Below are 17,515 nucleotides of genomic sequence, written 5' to 3' on the forward strand. Positions count from 1 at the left end.
GGAGTGGAGTATGGTAGATTGGAGTGGAGTGATGTAAATTGGAGTGTGATAGATTGTGGAGGAGTGGGGTAGATTGAAGTGGGGTCGATTGTGGTGGAGTGGGGTAGATTGTGCTGGCATGGCTGGAGTAGAGGGGTAGATTTGAGTAGAGATAAGTTGGGTAGATTGCAGTGGAGTTTGGAGTGGAGTATATTGGAATGAGTGCGGTAAATTGGACTGGGGTCGATTTGAGTGGAGTAGAGTTGAGTGGGGTAGATTGGAGGGGACTCAGGTAGATTGAAGGGGAGTGGGTCGGATTAGGGTACATTGGTGTGGGCTGGATTGGGGTAGATAGGAGTGGGGTGTATTGGAGTGGATCAGAGTGGAGTGGGGTAGACTGGTTTGGAGTGGGGTGGGGTTGATTGGGTTAGATTGAGTGGATTGCAATAGACTGGAGTGGAGTAGAATGGAGTGGAGTGGGGAACATTGCAAGGGAGTGGGGTAGATTGGAGTGTCCAGTGAATATATTCTGGAGGACATAGTCATTAACCCATTGTCCACAACAGAAAGTGATTTTTCCAAATTAATACGGTCAATTTCCCGTATTTTTTCTGCTGTCTCAATTTGAGTTACTTTCCAGGCTTCATTGTAAGCTGCATATATAGAGGCCGCTATGAAACGTTTTTGACGCTGTTTGTGTGGTCCCATAATGAAATCACGCAAGTCAGCACCTTCTTGAAGTAAAGTTAAGTGTTGCTTAATTTCTGCCAGTGTGGATGTTTGTAGCCATTGAAGGCAGAGCTTGCCCACACTGTAAGTAGTTACTATCCCTGGATGTTGTCTTTGGGAATATCTAGGATCTGGCCTGGTCAATTTGAACCCCTGTATTTTGTTCAGGAATCTGTCTTGACAGTTATTTGTGTCTGTGGGCCAGATCAACCATTGTTTCCAATCAGGATGTGTTCTGTTTTGGTTTAAAATATGGTTCACGTCTATCTCAACATCTATAGAGCTATTACTGTTCGTTGTTGGCTTTGGAATAGACGGTTTGTTTAAGTCTTTGATTTTGGCTAAGCCAAGACAGGTAGTTTGTTGAATAGTGTAATTCAAAAATATAATTTGTTCTGGGATCATGCAGGCTCTGAACAATGATTCTATACCTTGTACTTGCCAATCTTTCGTACCCCAAACAGTTTTTGTTTCAATGTTATTGTTCCAGAAATCAAAACCAAATGTATTCATTTGCTCAAAAAATGAATCTGAATATATCAATTTCGTGTTTGTAAGCATGGTCTTCATACCTGTCTTATTTGACAATTTGAAATAAAATGTTTCTGCATTACTTGTGTTAAACCCTGAAAAATATGAATATTTATCATAAAATGTTTTAGAACTACCCTTTGGAGGAGTAGCACAATGTTCCCATTGGTTATAATTTAAAACATTTCTAGGTTGTGCAGATTTATGGAGATAATGGTTACCATAGTGGTTGTAGCAGAACATTTGATCATAATTAGACGAACCCTGCAAATAATCATGTTCTGTAAATTTAGCAGACATTACTAGGTCAGACATCGTATCATTAATACTTTCAAAGTCCCAATCATCAGCAAATGTGCTTGGTTTTACAAAGTCACTTAACGAGATCTTAAATTGATGTAGATACTTCAGGATTTCAACCGGGCCATAGATTTCATAATCAGTATTGTCCCATGCTACACCGCCTGGTATAGGATTGGCTGTGAAGTTTACTGAAGAAAGTTCTCTTTTCTTGACGTGTGAAGATGTGTGTGGTTTAAGGACCAAGTTGATTTTCTGGCTTGCTGTGTCCATTTTAGCATATTTTCCCTCAATGAAATGTCCCAAGCATAGTACCATGATGAGCCAAAGTATGAGGACAAATGCACCTAATGTCACCCAAATTTCAATCCATGGAGAAGTCAGATAGGTTCCCTTTAGTTGATGAAAAAGTTCCTTTGCTTTGTCTTTAAAAGTTTTGGTTGATGGCTGTACTTCTGGTTCACTTGGATCTGCAGAAAAATCATCGAAGTTGATGAAGTAGCCGGATGCCGTTCTGTCAATTGTTCCAATAGCTTCTGGATTACTTTTTGCTTTTTGATTTTGCTTTGTTTCATTAGAAAACTCTGTAATTACATCATCGTAGGTCGGTGTTTCTTGATGAAAAGCTTTTATTTGGGTTTTAAGAGGTTTAAGTTCCATTGCTTCATTGCATAGTCCTTGTTGTTTCACTGTAGGTTGTTCAAATGTGATCAGTCTTTCAGTTTGAACCTCTGTTGATGTAGCAAACCTTCGTGTTCTGCTACTTCTTGGGAGTCCACTTGGCCTACTATTTGTTATCGGCCACATGATTGTGGTTTAACCAGGTCGATGGATATGACTCGGTTCTCCTTTTTACCAGCAAGGGGCGGTAGTACTACTGATCTTGTCCCGTTGATAGACAAGACAGGAACTGCTTTTCTGTAAGAAGGCCCAAATTCCTTCTTTACCGCGATCTTCTCTCTGACCAGATCCCCGACTTTTGGAATCCAGACAGGCCTTGCTGGGACTGGTGGTTTTTCTTCAGTGGTTGTTGGCTGCTGTTTCAACTTTATGTTGCTCAGGTCTTTTCTTGTTTCATTTAAGTCCTGTAAAATAGCCAAGCGATCTTTGATATCAAAGCATTTTTCTTTAACCACTGAAGTCTGACTATCTAAGTCCTGGATTAACATTCTAGTCCCAAACAATAGTTCGTACGGACTGAGTCCTTTCAGAGAATTTCTTGGCAGGTTATTTAGACTACGTTGGACACTTATTAAATGTTTGACCCACCCAGCTCCTGAACCTAATACCTTTGCTGTTATCGATTGCTTTATGTCACGGTTTTTTCTTTCTACGATTCCGTTTCCCTCAGGATGAAATGGACAAGAGTACCGCAATGCAATGCCCATGCTGGTCATGGCCTCCCTATAAGCTCGAGAGCTAAAAGCAGGACCCTGGTCAGAATGTAGCATGCCAATTGCGTATGTGCCGATAAAGACTCGCAAATCTTTTATAACAGTTCTGGCGTCAGCCGATCGCTGGGGCCACATCCATATGAATCTCGTGCATGAATCCACTGCGACCAAGATATATTTATAGTTACCATCCCTTTGTAAGGGACCACAGTGGTCCAGGTAAACACAGGCTAATGGTTTATCTGAGATTAGAAGGGGCGTCTGTGCTGGTCGTTTCACTGTTGATACTTTCATTCTTTGACATATTTCACATTCTAGAACATAGTTCCTTGTCTGTCTTCTCATTTGTGGCCACCAGTATCTCTGTTTTAGTAATGATACTGTGGCTGAAACGCCAGCATGTACAGAAGCAAGCCCTTCGTGTGCCGCTATGATGAGTCCTAACCTATGTTCCATGTTTGGAATTGTCCTATCCCCCACTCCAGGGATTCGAGCAAACGGAACATTATTTGCATCAGTTATGTATGAGTACTTTACTGGAAAGCCTTTCGGGAGTGTTTCTATCGCATCTTTTACTGTAGCGCTGACAGCCTGTAATATTTCGCTGTCTATTTTTGTTTTCGACCGAGTGATGGCAGCTACGGAAGCCGTTTGCACAGCTGCCTTCGCGGCCTCATCAGCCAATGAATTCCCTGCAACGTGAACGCCATCACGTTGATGACTCAGTGTATGTATCACGTGAGTCTTTTGTAGTTCCTTTTGCAAAAGAACTACTTGTTCCCAAAGCATTTTATGCTTGATTGTGTTACCTTTTGCGTCTTTAAAACCATTCAGAACCCAGATCTGCAAGTATTCATTGTAAGATTGGACGCAGTAATATGAATCGCACACTGAGTGTGGGGAATTCTCGATCGGTATTTTCAAGCGCCATCTTAAATGCTAGTAGTTCAGCTCGCTGAGCTGTACAGTCTCCTAGAGATTGCGTTTTAGTGACCACTGGTTTAAATTTTCCTTCGTGCCAGCGACCTTTAACAATCGCGCACGCAGCACTGTAAGCTTGCTTACCCCCCACTGCGGGTTGTGCTGATCCGTCTGTATATATTATACAGCCGTAGTGTTCTAGAGGCAGAATTTCGGTCGGCGGAGGACATTCGAATTCATATTGGAGAAACTCTTGTGTTTTTAAGTTGGGATCAAATTCGTATGCCACGTCTGTTGCCGCAAGAGAATTAGCCCATTGTATCCATCTCGGATGGAGTGCTTTAGCATTCGGAATGCTTGCCTTTGTTACCGCCTCCAGGGCTGGTATCGGTGTCACGATGATTATTCGTTTACCTTGTGCTAGGGCTCGTTCTTTTGCTACTGCAGTCTGTACCGCGGTTAGAATTTTTTCCGTTGGGCTAAATTTCATTTCAGCTTTTGTGTACAAGTGTGATTTGTATGCAATTGGTACCTTCTCTCCCTCATTAGAGGTTAGGTACGTGAATCCGCATCTTCCTGGGATGACTCGAATCATAAGGTTGCGTGTGTTATCACGTGTTTGTAATTTTGTTTTAACTAACATATCTGTTTGTAAAGATCTCAAAATTTCTGTGTGTTTTTGAGTCCAATTGATTCTTTTAAAATCTGGTTTTATAAGATCATAGAGAGGTTTAACTCTCTCTGCATAATTTATAATGTAAGTTCTTCCGAAATTTAGGAAACCTAGAATTGATTGTAAGTTTTTTAGTGTTCTAGGTGCTTGGATTACAGCACATTTCTCTAGGAAATTGTCAGCCAGGCTTTTGCCTTCACTTGATAGTTCATATCCTAAAAACAGGACAGTTAGATGGGCAATTCTTGACTTTTTAAAGTTGAATTTGTAACCCTCTGCTGCGAACCCAAGTATTATGGTGTTCACTCTCTTCAAGTGAGTATCCAAGTCATCATCTGTTAGATAGATGTCATCGACATAAGATAATGCCTCATCATCATATATTTGTAGTAACTCTGTTACTCTTGCTGAGAATAATCCTGGGCTATTCTTGAACCCCTGGGGCAAACGACAGAAAAAAATGTGCGCGCCATTTATTGAGAACGCGGTCAAATATCTGCTCTCTGGTGCTATATTTTGAAAGAAGAATCCATTAGAGATGTCTAATGTTGTTTTGTATTTTTTGTGCACTATGTTATTCATTAGTGCAGCACTATGCGAATTTTGTACTGCAAAAGTTTTGCAACATGAGTTCAAGTGTCTGTAGTCCAAAACAAGATGATATGAATTGTCTGGTTTGGAGACAGGAAACAAAGGATTATTCATTTGTGAGGTGCAAGTTTCAATCACCCCCTGGTATTCAAGTTGATCTAGGATCTCTTTTACCCATTTCCTAGCTTCTTGCTTAATTGGGTACTGCCTCTGTGCAGTAGGTTGTGATTTTAACTGGATTTTGTGAGGAGGAGAGTCCTCATCCCATCCCACATGGTTTTTATATAATGCAGGAGCTTGGGCTACTGCCCACTTTCTTGCAAGTGTATATTTTTTATGAATTGGAATATGATTTGAGAAGGCAGGCATAATTATTTCTTCGCCATGAGGGCACTCCCTGACAAACTCTGGTGGCCAGTCTCTTTCAGCTAGAAGGATGTCATAGCCCTTGGAGAGATTATCCCAAAAGAGACCCCTTATTTTCCTAGTCTTATCCCCCTCTATACGCAATGTTATTTCATATATTTTATGAGGTTTGCTAACTCTGGTATCTGCAGTTTCCACCTGAATGTATTCATTCGTGTCCACTGTCTCCAGATGATTCATAAGGATCTTGCGAGCTATGCTCACTTCTGCTGCGCTGTCTAGCATTGTCTGAGCCCATTCTCCGTTTTTCAGCTGTGTCCTCAGTATTCTCGGCATGGTTGATTACTTTAATACTGGCTACCTTCTTTTTTGGAAACTGTAATTTTTTATTTTGATGAGCAGGTTCCTTGTCTTTGGACTTGACGTGCTCTTCCCTGTGTTCTGACCGTCCTCTTCTTTCCGATTTCTGCAAGGAAGTCTGAAAAGATTGAGAGGGACGTGTATCAATATCTTGATATCTATCAGGTTTCTTCAGATTATCCCTATTTCTAAGGTTGTATTTTTTCTCAGAGGGCTCCCTCTGGGGAGACTTGTGTCCTTGGTCCGGAGATCTTTTTCTCCGCCGAGGAGACCTTCCTCTGGACTGGAATCTTTTTTCTTTGGGAGTGGATTGTTTATTTCAATCCCAGCTCTTTTTTTGAGTGTTTAGATTGTTTTTAATAAATACCTTTTCAGGTTTTTCTATTAGTTGGGGTTTCACTGGTTTCCCACCCAAACTATCTCTTCCTAGTTCTTCATAGGATTTTTCTATGATTCTGGCAATTTCAAATGGTTGGTCTGCTATATCTGTCTCTTTCAACCTCTGGCGGATCGCCACATTTGCTGCTTCTCCCTTTATATTGGCTAATAATATTGCCGAGACCTGCTTGAAGTCTTTTAGTAATTTCATACCAAGAGTTAAAGCAGGTTCTGGACCGTATTCATCTTGAATTTGTTTTAGCACATCTGGTATTACTGACATGGATGGAACACCATGTGTTTTTGTGTACATGGAAGCAAAGACTGTACCCCAAGTGTCACAGTCCTCCACATGTGGTGCGATTCCCATTGGAAGACAGATAGTCAGAATCCTGTGTTTTTCAACCGGGGTGGTATCTGGAAATACCGCCTCTATTTGAGTGATTTTTTGTGCTAACCAGAATGGAATTTGTTCCCGTTTTGCGTTTACTTTACCTAGACAGGACTGTATGTTCTGTGGTGTAATTTTATTTGTGTTCCCCTGATGAGGGATCAGCTGTGGAATTTTAATAGCTGGTTGGACTGTTGAAGTCCGCATTACATATTGGACTAATTGTCTTTGTATTTTAATTAATTGTTTTAGCTGTGCTCAAAGTTCTGGTGCAGACATTTCTTCAATGTCTGGATGTGGTGTGTATCCGGATAGGACCGGCCACGTTGCTCCTGGTCTACCTAGTGGACCAAGCCTGGTGATGTGATTATTATGTTTTAGGGCGCCATTAAACCAGAGCAGGTGCTCTTGGAATTTGAGTGGTATTTCCACCTCCTCGAAAGGAGTGTACTCATTAGGAGGTTCCTCTATTTTGTAATAGTGGAAGTCCTTTGTTACAGCGTTTGCTGCTGGAAAGTTTATCCATGAATAGAATACCTCTGTCTGCCGATATTCGTGTGCCTCAATTACGAATATGACTGTACCACCTCTCGGTGTCAGCCCATTTTCTATAAGTTTTAAAGTTATAGATTTTCTTATGTTGACCGGGATGAGTATTGCATCCTGGTCTTGCTATAGGAGACTATTGTCAGCCGCTAGCAGTTGAGCTGCTATTCTAGCTGTCTCCCTTTCTTCTTCAGCTTCTGACATTCTACTGTCAAGAAGGTTATTTTGTTTATTTGCAGATCAGGTTTCTATGGAAACAAAGATTAGATGCACAATATTTTGGAACAGTGTATCCTTCAACGTTGAATAAACCAAGAACCATACATAGGAGTCTCCTCCTACTAAGTTTGGCGGATTTAACCTTTCACCCACTCCAGACGTCTTTGGAGTATTATGGGGAAAAAGGGGTCTGTGTGAAAAAGCACGACTGAGTTACTCTAATGTCTTACGTTAGATTTATCGCCTATCCAAACGTTGGGCGCCATGTAGTGTAGTTTCTATTATCCCAATAGGCTCTGCGCATTGGAATAATATCTTCAATAGTATAGACGTAGGACAGAGGTTAACTAGGTCTTCTACTGTCGATATTAGACTTAAAGTTTAATGTTTGCCAGCTAGCTCAGAGTTCACTAGAAACTTTCTCGAATAGACAAGGAGGAGTTTAACCTCCCTGGATAGACAAGAAGGGATTTAGTTTCTGACAACCATAGAACATGACAACTTTGCTCTCCCCTAATCAAGAGTGTATCTCTAGAGTCGTGTGAAAACAAAAGACAATTTATTTTACTCAGTGAGTTCAGTGCATTCTTAGTTTCACCAGATTGTAGAGAAAAGGAAGAGACGGGCGTGTTCAATAAAAAGATGTTATTTATTGATCAGTCTCTTTTCTCATACAAGAGAAATGAATCGCTATTATTGCAATACTTATAGTTAAGTAAAGTGCATACAGTAATAACAGAATTATAAAATAATACTGTAAAAGCATTGATATGGTTTCTTAGCCATATGATACTTAAAATGGATAAAATAGATACATACATATATACATTGACTAATCGTACTCAACTGGTGCTTCTAACTACGCCTACCCCAATGTACCTGACCTAAGCCTAATACGTGGGCGGGAGTAGATAAGTAGCAGTTTAAGTTAAGTTTGCTTTGCCAAGGGTCTGCTTCAAGAATTCTCTGCAAGGGGTTATTCAGTTCAGTACCTGGGATTTAGAAGGCTGGAGGGCTGGTATCTCTATCTCAGGTCTTGATATTTCAGCTGCCTGCAAGGGCGGCTGGAAGCGCCGGAGCTGGATTTCTCGGCAGGAGAAAAGGCAGCGTCTCTCTCTCAGCGCGTCAGAAAGGAGGGGCAGCGTCTGTGGGCTTCGCTGTCAGCTGGGCTCCTCGGCAAGTCTTGCTGCTCCAATCTTGTCACCATCTCGTGTGTTTGCTTAAGGCAATGTCGGTATTATTTATACCTGAAAGGTGCCGAGATTGACGTAAGGATGGACATAAATACGTCAATAAGGATGTCATACGAACTGGTCGTTCGCACATTCTTTACTGAAGTTCTCGGTTAAATCAAAACAATGGCTGCGGGGATTTCCCAGGTCGATTTGTTTTGAGAACACCGTATGCCTATTAGGGGGCTGGAGAAATAGTGCTTGCCTAATGAGATGGCATGCAGTATGACCTAATCAGATAACGGGTTTCTGTGCCGTTGTATGGCTAATCAGATAACGGGTTTTTGTGCAGTTGAATGGCTGCTAGTTAATTATTAACCAGACAAGGGTCAGAAATAGGGGGATCGATACAGTACCCATAGTAAATACATCACAGGGTGTAGTTGAGATGGGTAGATTGGATCATAGTGTAGTGAATTGTGGTATATTGGATTCAAGTAGGGTAGATTGGGATAGAGTGGGGCAGATGGAAGTGGTGGAGATGGGAGTGGGGTGGGGTAAATTGTGGTGGGGTAGATTGGAGTGGGGTACATTTGAGCGGAGGGGTGGGGTACAGTGGAGTAGGGTAGATTGGGTAGAGTGGAGTGGAATGGGGTAGATGGGAGTGGAGTAGATTAGGGTAGATTGTAGGAAAGTGGAGTGGGGCAGATTGGGGTGGGGTGGAGTAGATTTGAGGAGTGTGGTAGACAGGAGTGAAGTATGGTAGATTGGAGTGATGTAAACTGGAGTGTGATGGATTGTAGAGGAGCAGGGTGAATTGGAGTGGGGTAGATTGTGGTGGAGTGGGGTAGATTGTGCTGGCATAACTGGAGTAGTGGGGTAGATCAGAGTAGAGAGAAGGTGGGTAGATTGCAGTGGAGTTTAGAGTGGAGTATATTGGAATGGGGTGTGGTAAATTGGACCGGGGTAGATTGGACTGGAGTAGAGTGGAGTGGGGTAGATTGGAGGGGAGTGGTTTGGATTGGGGTATATTGGTGTTGGTTTGATTGGGTTAGATTGAGTGGAGTGCAATAGATTGGAAAGGAGTGGAGTAGAACAGAGTGGAGTGGGGTGCATTGCATAGGAGTGGGGTAGATTAGAGTATGGCAGAGTGTAGTTGAGTGGGGTAGATGGGGTCATAGTGGAGTGAAGTGTTATAGATTGGAATTATGTGGGGTAGATTGGAGTGTAGTGGGGTGGTTTTGAGTGGGGTAGAGTGGTGTGGGGTAAACCTCATTGGGGTGGGGTGGAGTGGGGTAGATTGAGGTAGTGGGATAGATTGGAGTGGAGTAGATGGGGTAGATTAGAGGGTTGGGTAGATTGTTGTGGGGTAGATTGGGGTAGGATAGATTGGGGTGGTGTAGATTGGAGTGGGATGACGTAGATTTGAGGAGTGTGGTAGACTGGAGTGGAGTATGGTAGATTGGAGTGGAGTGATGTAGATTGGAGTGTGATAGATTGTGGAGGAGAGGGGTAGATTGGAGTGGAGTAGTGGGTGGAGTAGATTGTGCTGGCTTGGTTGGAATAGAGGGGTAGATTAGAGTGAAGAGGAGTTGGGTAGATTGCAGTGGAGTTTGGAGTGGAGTATATTGGAATGGAGTGCAGTAAATTGGACTGGGGTCGATAGAGTAGAATGGGGTAGATTGGAGGGGCCTAATGTAAATTGGAGGAGAGTAGGTTGTATTAGGGTACATTGGTGTGGGCTGGATTGGGGTAGATAGGAGTGGGGTGTATTGGAGTGAATCGGAGAGGAGTGGCATAGACTGGGTTGGTGTGGGCTGGGGTTGATTGGGTTAGATTGAGTGGAGTGCAATAGACTGGAGTGGAGTAGGATGGAGTGGAGTGGTGTACATTGCAGTGGAGTGGGGTAGATTGGAGTGGATTAGAATGTATTTGAGTTGGGTAGGTTGGATCATAGTGGAGTCAATTGGTGTAGAATAGAGTTAAGTAGGGTAGATTAGAATTGAGTGGGGTAGATTGAACTGGTGTAGATGGGAGTGGTGTGGAGTAAATTGGGGTGGGGTATATTGGAGTAGGATAGATTTGAGTAGAGGGGTGGAGTACAGTGGAGTAGGGTAGATTGGGTAGAGTGGAGACTCAGCAGCCGCGGTGTCGCCCACCTGAAAGACTAATAAGTCCCCTGATGAAGGGCACATGCCCGAAATGCATTGGGCACAATCGCAATGATTGCTTTGAAAGCTTTATGAAGGAATAACGCACACCAAATGAATATGAAATAAAACAGAATCAAGCATTTAATACACTTTTGAAGAAACTTTATTGAATGAATGAGATGAACATTTGACTTGTGTGCATCGAAGGGACGTCACTCCTGAGGGAATTGCGGCTTTCCTAATCATCACATGCCCAGAGCACAGTGGGCTGTACTTCGATAGCACCACCCACACTCAAAACATACAACAACAGTATACAATCTTGAGTGCGATTACGACTCAACAAGTCATCAATGTACTCAGCAGGATTGCCACTTTAAATCTCTTACTTTGTAGTCAGAGACAGAAAAGTAAACATCAACCACCCTCTTTCTTTGAATGGACAGCAAATGTGACAAGATGAGAACAAGATTTAAAGGCCTGTTTACAGAGAGTGACTTTGTGGAAAAATACAGTAAACAAGGTTTGGGCAACGGGAGGGACAAACTCAAGCTGGATAGCATAAAACAAATAAAGCCAACAAAAAGCCAGAAAATATGAGTAACAAATCAAAAAAGCCAATGGTCAGCAATGCATTCCTACGTCAGCTTTTTGAGTGTCCCCAAGATGTCATTAGCAAACCGTAGGCTTCAACCTAAAAGCGCATTTAGTAATGACAGTAAACACACTTTCACTTGTGCTTCAATTAATGCTTAGAAATCCTTGCCTATCTACATCAGATCAAAAACCAGAGGCTCTGCTTTAGGAATCACCTAAAAGAGTACCTTACCCACCCCTTTTGAAGCAATGTCTTACTCAGTTAAAACATCTACCTGCTTCACTTTTGTAAAGATCGGGCCATATTATCAAGAAAGGGCGATACATTATCGCCACTTTTATCGTCAGGAAACTGCCACTAAAGCGGCGATAATGGGCTTGATAATATGCCCTTGTGAATTCCCATAGAAGCCCAGGTTTTGGTGTTAAACTGGGCTTCTATGGGAATTAACAAGGGCATATTATCAAGCCCATTATCGCCGCTTTAGCGGCAGTTTCCTGACGATAAAAGCGGCGATAATGTATCGCCCTTTCTTGATAATATGGCCTATCGTTTGTAAACGATTTTTCGGAAAGGTAATCTTTACCCTCTATATTACAACCTTAGCTGGGCAATGTTGTCTCGTTCAAGTGTGCAAAAACGTGTTCCCTGTATAATACCCCAGTGTCTCTGTGTTACAGGGGCTTTTGTGAAACTCTTAAATACATAAATAAATCTCAGCTGAGTAGCTGGAATTTGACACAAAATAGGAAATTGCCACATGTGGTCAAGGGACTCGTCCCTACATAACCATCACAGGTCGGCCTTAAGACACTAGTTAGAAAAATGCCCCCTCACAGCAGGGACCTTCCGTCCATAAAGAACCCTATGAAGCCAGCTCTGCGGCAAAGGTCACTGGCAAAGCATGTTTTTCGGCCATTCTGTCTACCGCTTATTACTAGACAAGCATTGGCATAGCCAATAGGTCTCGCCTGTGGGACCTTATAAGTGTTAAGCCATGCAGCACATTATCCTGGGTGCTGTGCCACCAGGGATTGAATAGCTTTACAAGTTCACACTATTTTGCGACTACTCACCTAGCTATGTTTTCCCACAAGATCGAGTTTTGCGGGAACATTCTTCCCCAAAAAAGAGGCGCAATTTAAAAATAATTTAAATTAAGTATCAGAAATGTAATTAGACGCACATCACCTCAAAATTCTGATGCACATATATTTTCTCAGAAATATTTTTCTTATTAGTGTTATTCTTCTTCTTCCTATTATTATTAATATTAATACTTATAATGATAATGCAAATAAATGTGAGGTGTCTGAATGTTGGCAAATGAGATAAGTGCTAGCAGGTGTGAGCTGCGAGTTAGCAGTTAAAATCCCAGCAGGGCCAGGTAGATAAAATGAGCAAATGAAATGAAAACATTGTAACACCTACTTAGCAGGCAAACAGTATGCCTAGCAAGTCCTGCAAACTACTGCCAAGTCACTACATTCCATGTGTACCATTTGCAATCAGGCCTCACTAACAGCCACATCATGTGGAAACGTGGAGTACACTAATAATAGAAAGGTAAAAACAATGAAGCCACCTTGGTTTAGGGATATCGACTAATGAAAGCATTTACCAGAGACTGCCAGCTATATGTTATGTTAAAAAATGTGTAAAGCGTACATCTACTCTGGGGTGTTTTGGCGCTGGCAACAGCTTGTGCACCAATGAGAGAACCATTACTACATTTAAGTGAAGCATTTTGAGCCATTATCCGGTTTACTTGTCTCTGTAAATCTAGGAACGCACTAAAATCCATTGGTGAATGCGTGGGAACACCCATGGAACACCTTCCCAGGGAAGAGTAACACAAAGCAGCTACTTGTGCTGCCTCGCGTTTATCCAGATCTACCAAGCAGCCTTGTGTTACTTGGTAAATGTGACTTAAATATTGTGTTGTCCTTGTGACATCATGCGTAATGCAAGGGCAACACAATACAATTATAAATCTGGCCCCAAGTGTACTATCTTTTACTAACTTTGGGCCAGATGTAGGTAGGCTTTTACCGGTCGGTAACGGCCGAAATCGGTCGTTACCGACCGGTAAAAGCCTTTTCCTACGTAGGAGGCTATTTTACCGATTCGGTAAATAACGAATCGGTATTTACTGATTCGGTATTTACCGAATCATCATTTACCGATCCGGTATTTACCGAATCAGTAAATGAGATGTAGGAAGCACTGAAAACAGTGCTTCAGGGCTTTAAGAATTCGTTATTTACCACCAACTATTAGTTGGTGGTAAATAAGGAATTCCTATGTAAATGCATAAATGTGCATTTACACCTGTGCCATGCGACAGACATATATGCCCTTAGGGCATGTATGTATGCCACATGTGCACACCAGCACTAATCAGGGGTGCAACAGGGTGTCAAAGTGACACCCTGCAACCCTTGGATTTTTCGGTATTTACCACATCGGTAATTACCGATTCGGTAATTGACATTCATTCCTATGGGTCTCCAGGCCCATAGGAATGAATGGCAAATACCAAATCGGTAATTACCGATTTGGTAAATACAGAATCTTACTGATTCGGTATTTTTTACCGAATAATTACTTACATTGCATTTACCGATTCGAAAATACCGAATCAGTAAAATTCTGTATTTTTTCGAATAGGTAAATCTAAATTACCTACATCTAGCACTTTATGTTTTTAAAATGTAATATTTGACTTGGGTGCTGTTTTTATTTCTGATTGGTTGCACTTTGTTTTGTTTGCATACCTTTAAGGCTCCTAGTTTTATGTTTTTAATAATTGTGCACACAATGCAGATGGAATACTATGTGTTTCTCTGTCTTTATTTTGATTTATTTTTAAACAGAATGTAGGTCTTGTTCGTGCAGCTTGGCATGGTGTCATCCATGTCTATGTGGCCAATACCTGTTCAAATTGATAACATGGGGGAGTTAAAAAAATGGATGTGATTTCCTTATATGACAGCAACTTGGCACATGGACGTTTTATGTGTTTCCATAAGAGTGCAAGCCAGCATTACATAGAGTTGCTTCTGCTGGTCAAATACAACAGGCATGGATGTGTAAGGGTGTCTGCGTTGTTGGCATTAATGCTGTGCATGTGGAAAGATGAAAAACCGAGGCAGATTGGATTAATCACTTTTCTAATATTTATGGCTCAAATGATATAGCTGAGGTGTTTTCAATACCCTACTCCCTATCCCCTCCCACTAAGTTTCACTTCAGCAAATCAGAGGTGGAGCTGGCTATTGTAGGCTCGGCCTCGAATAAAGCTCCAGGCCCAGATGGGGTACCTCTGGACCTATATAAACTTAATCCTGAGTTGTGGGCTGAGATTTTAGCTAATGTTTTTAATTGTGTTCAGGAGGGGGGTTTGCCAAAAACCTGGGCTTGTTCAATTATAGTACCCATTTTTAAAAAGGGCCAAAGAAGTGACCCCAAGTGTTTTCGACCAATTTCGTTATTGGATTCTTCTATGAAGATTTTGGGCAAAGTATTGCTAGCTAGAATTAACACTTGGTCCATAGATAATAATATTCTAGCAGATGCCCAATACGGGTTCCGTGCGGGCAGAGGGACAGAGGACCAATGTTTAAATCTTCATTTGCTAATTTCGAAATACACTACTGTTAAAAAGGGGTCAATCTATGTTGCGTTTATGGATCTGTCCACGGCCTTTGATTTGGTCAATAGAGCCAGGTTGTGGACAATGTTGTTAACATTGGGTCTTGATCCTCCCCTTGTATATTTTTTGGCAGAAATGCATAAGGATTTAAAAGCTTCCATCAGAATGGACCAAGAGGGTAACTGTTCAGCTTGGTTCAAATCGAGTAGGGGCGTGTGGCAGGGCTGCATTCTCGCCCCTATGCTGTTCACTCTTTATATAAATTCACTCGAGAAGACACTTTTATCTGCTACCTTGGACACTCCGCGTGCAGGGAATACTCGCATTCCGGTTCTCCTGTACGCGGATGACGCAGCTCTGATATCTCGGACCCCCATAGGTTTGCAAAGACTTTTAAATGCTTTTAATGATTTCATGTCTTCACTTGACTTAGTGATAAACAACTCTAAATCTCACGTCATGGCTTTTAGGGCTGTCAAAAATAATTCCAAACAGTTCTACTGCAATGGTGGCGAAATCACTAATGTCAAAAATTTTACCTACTTGGGTGTAATTTTTGACACCAAGGGAAATTGGGCCTCCCAAGTTATAGCTAAAACTAAAGCGGTGAGGAGCTCAACCAACGCTATTTTAAGTTTTTCCAGGAGACTGGGTGGGAAGCCAACTGGTGCTTTATTAAATTTGTACAGGGCGAAATCTGTGGCAATAGCCAGGTATGGTTCAGGTTTGTGGGGCTATGTAAATGGTGAGTCTGTTCAAAGGGAAGAAAACAAGTTCCTGCGCTCCATCTTAGGGCTTCCCCAATCTACAGCCACGTTCTCAGTCCACCAGGAACTTGGCCTTGGGTATATCTCTGACACCCTTCAAATGGCCCCCATCTTGTTATGGATAAGGACCTGGACCAATAATAATCTAGGCCTGAATCATAAAGTACTGGTGGACTGTCTAAAACTGGATAATTGGAAAAATATTGCTTGGCTATCATATATTCACAAGTGTTCTTCGGACCTGGGTCGTCCTGATATTTTTTCAGTCCCTCAAGGTCTGAAGAAATCTGATTTAGATTGGGTTAAGCCTAATTTTACCAAACTGAAACATGTGGAGAGGGAGGAACGCCAATTGATTAAATTCACGGTCAGAGCCCACTACCTGACCATCACCAGCCTTTCTATACAACCGTACCTCTCCATTGTTAACATCCCTTTTCATAGGTGGCTTCTGGTTAAACTTCGGTTTAACCAGATTTATACGGTTCTTTGTGATAGCCAAGGCTGGTATAAGGAGGAGGACGCTCCTGTTTGTAATTGCGACAACTCTTCAAAGCAAGATAACATGCACTTTATGCTGTTTTGTCATTTTTTTAATGAGCCCAGACAGAAATACTTGGTTCCATTACTGAAGGATAAAGCCTTCCATCAGGCAAAACCTGCCCTCCTGTATCTTCAATTATTGGACTCTGTGTTGGCTATGTTTAGCGTGGCCAATTTTCTTGTTGCTGCTGTTAGGATCAGGAGGAGAAGACTTAATAATGTAACATAACGGTTCTGCACGGACGGTTAAAATGGAAAAAATCCTTGGTTTTTGAAAAAAAAAACAAAAAAAAACCCTTGTTTTCTTTTATTTTTATTTTATACTGTGAATATATGAATTATTTATGATGTTTTTAATTGTTTTTAATATTGTGAATATGTAAATTTTATTGCCCTATTGATTATGTCAACTTCTCAGAAATTTGTATTGCCCCTTTTTTGTGAATGTAGAATGCTTTTATGATTTTTAACTAAATCGAATAAAGTGGTTTTGACTTGGTCAAATACAACAGGCATGGATGTGTAAGGGTGTCTGCGTTGTTGGCATTAATGCTGTGCATGTGGAAAGATGAAAAACCGAGGAGACATTTTAATGTTTCTCTTCATTACGCCTGCTTTAGGGAGGCGCAAGGTTTTTGCACTGCCCCAGGTTTTCCTGATGTTGTAAATCTGGGGGAGCGTCAAATTCCATGTTTTTTGAGTGGGAACACCCACAGCAAAATACATGGAACGGCTCTTTCACGCAGAGTAAGGCAAGGCAGTGACTTGCGCTGCCTCGCCTTATTCCATATCTACAAGGCCATGAAAAGCCACGCAGAGTGGCTTTACGTGGTCTTGCAGATATGCCTAAGTTCTGTGCACCACCGGAAAGTCACAACAAGTGACATTCCAGAGGCGCACAGGGCTTGCAAATATGCCCCTAAGTGCGGGTCCAAAATTTTGCCTAGAAGCCTGCGCTACAAAACTCAGTTGTGCTGATTTCCAACCCGTAGTATCCTTCCTTCCACCTGAAGCTGTTTTAACCACCTCCAGTAGACACTCCCTACCTCTTTTTCTCACTCTTACAGGTTATTTTTCATTTCTGATTTCTCCCCTGCCCATTTTTTTGTCTTTCTCTACCTCTTTCTTTTTTTTTGAAAATCTGTTTATTGATTTTTAAAACATGTTAGCGGATACCATCTACACAAATGCATTCTCTGCATACATGAATTGCCACCACACATATACATGCATGAGTACAGTTCCAAGC

This window comes from Lissotriton helveticus, chromosome 3_1, assembly GCF_964261635.1.
Source record: "Lissotriton helveticus chromosome 3_1, aLisHel1.1, whole genome shotgun sequence".
In the NCBI taxonomy this organism is placed as follows: domain Eukaryota; kingdom Metazoa; phylum Chordata; class Amphibia; order Caudata; family Salamandridae; genus Lissotriton; species Lissotriton helveticus.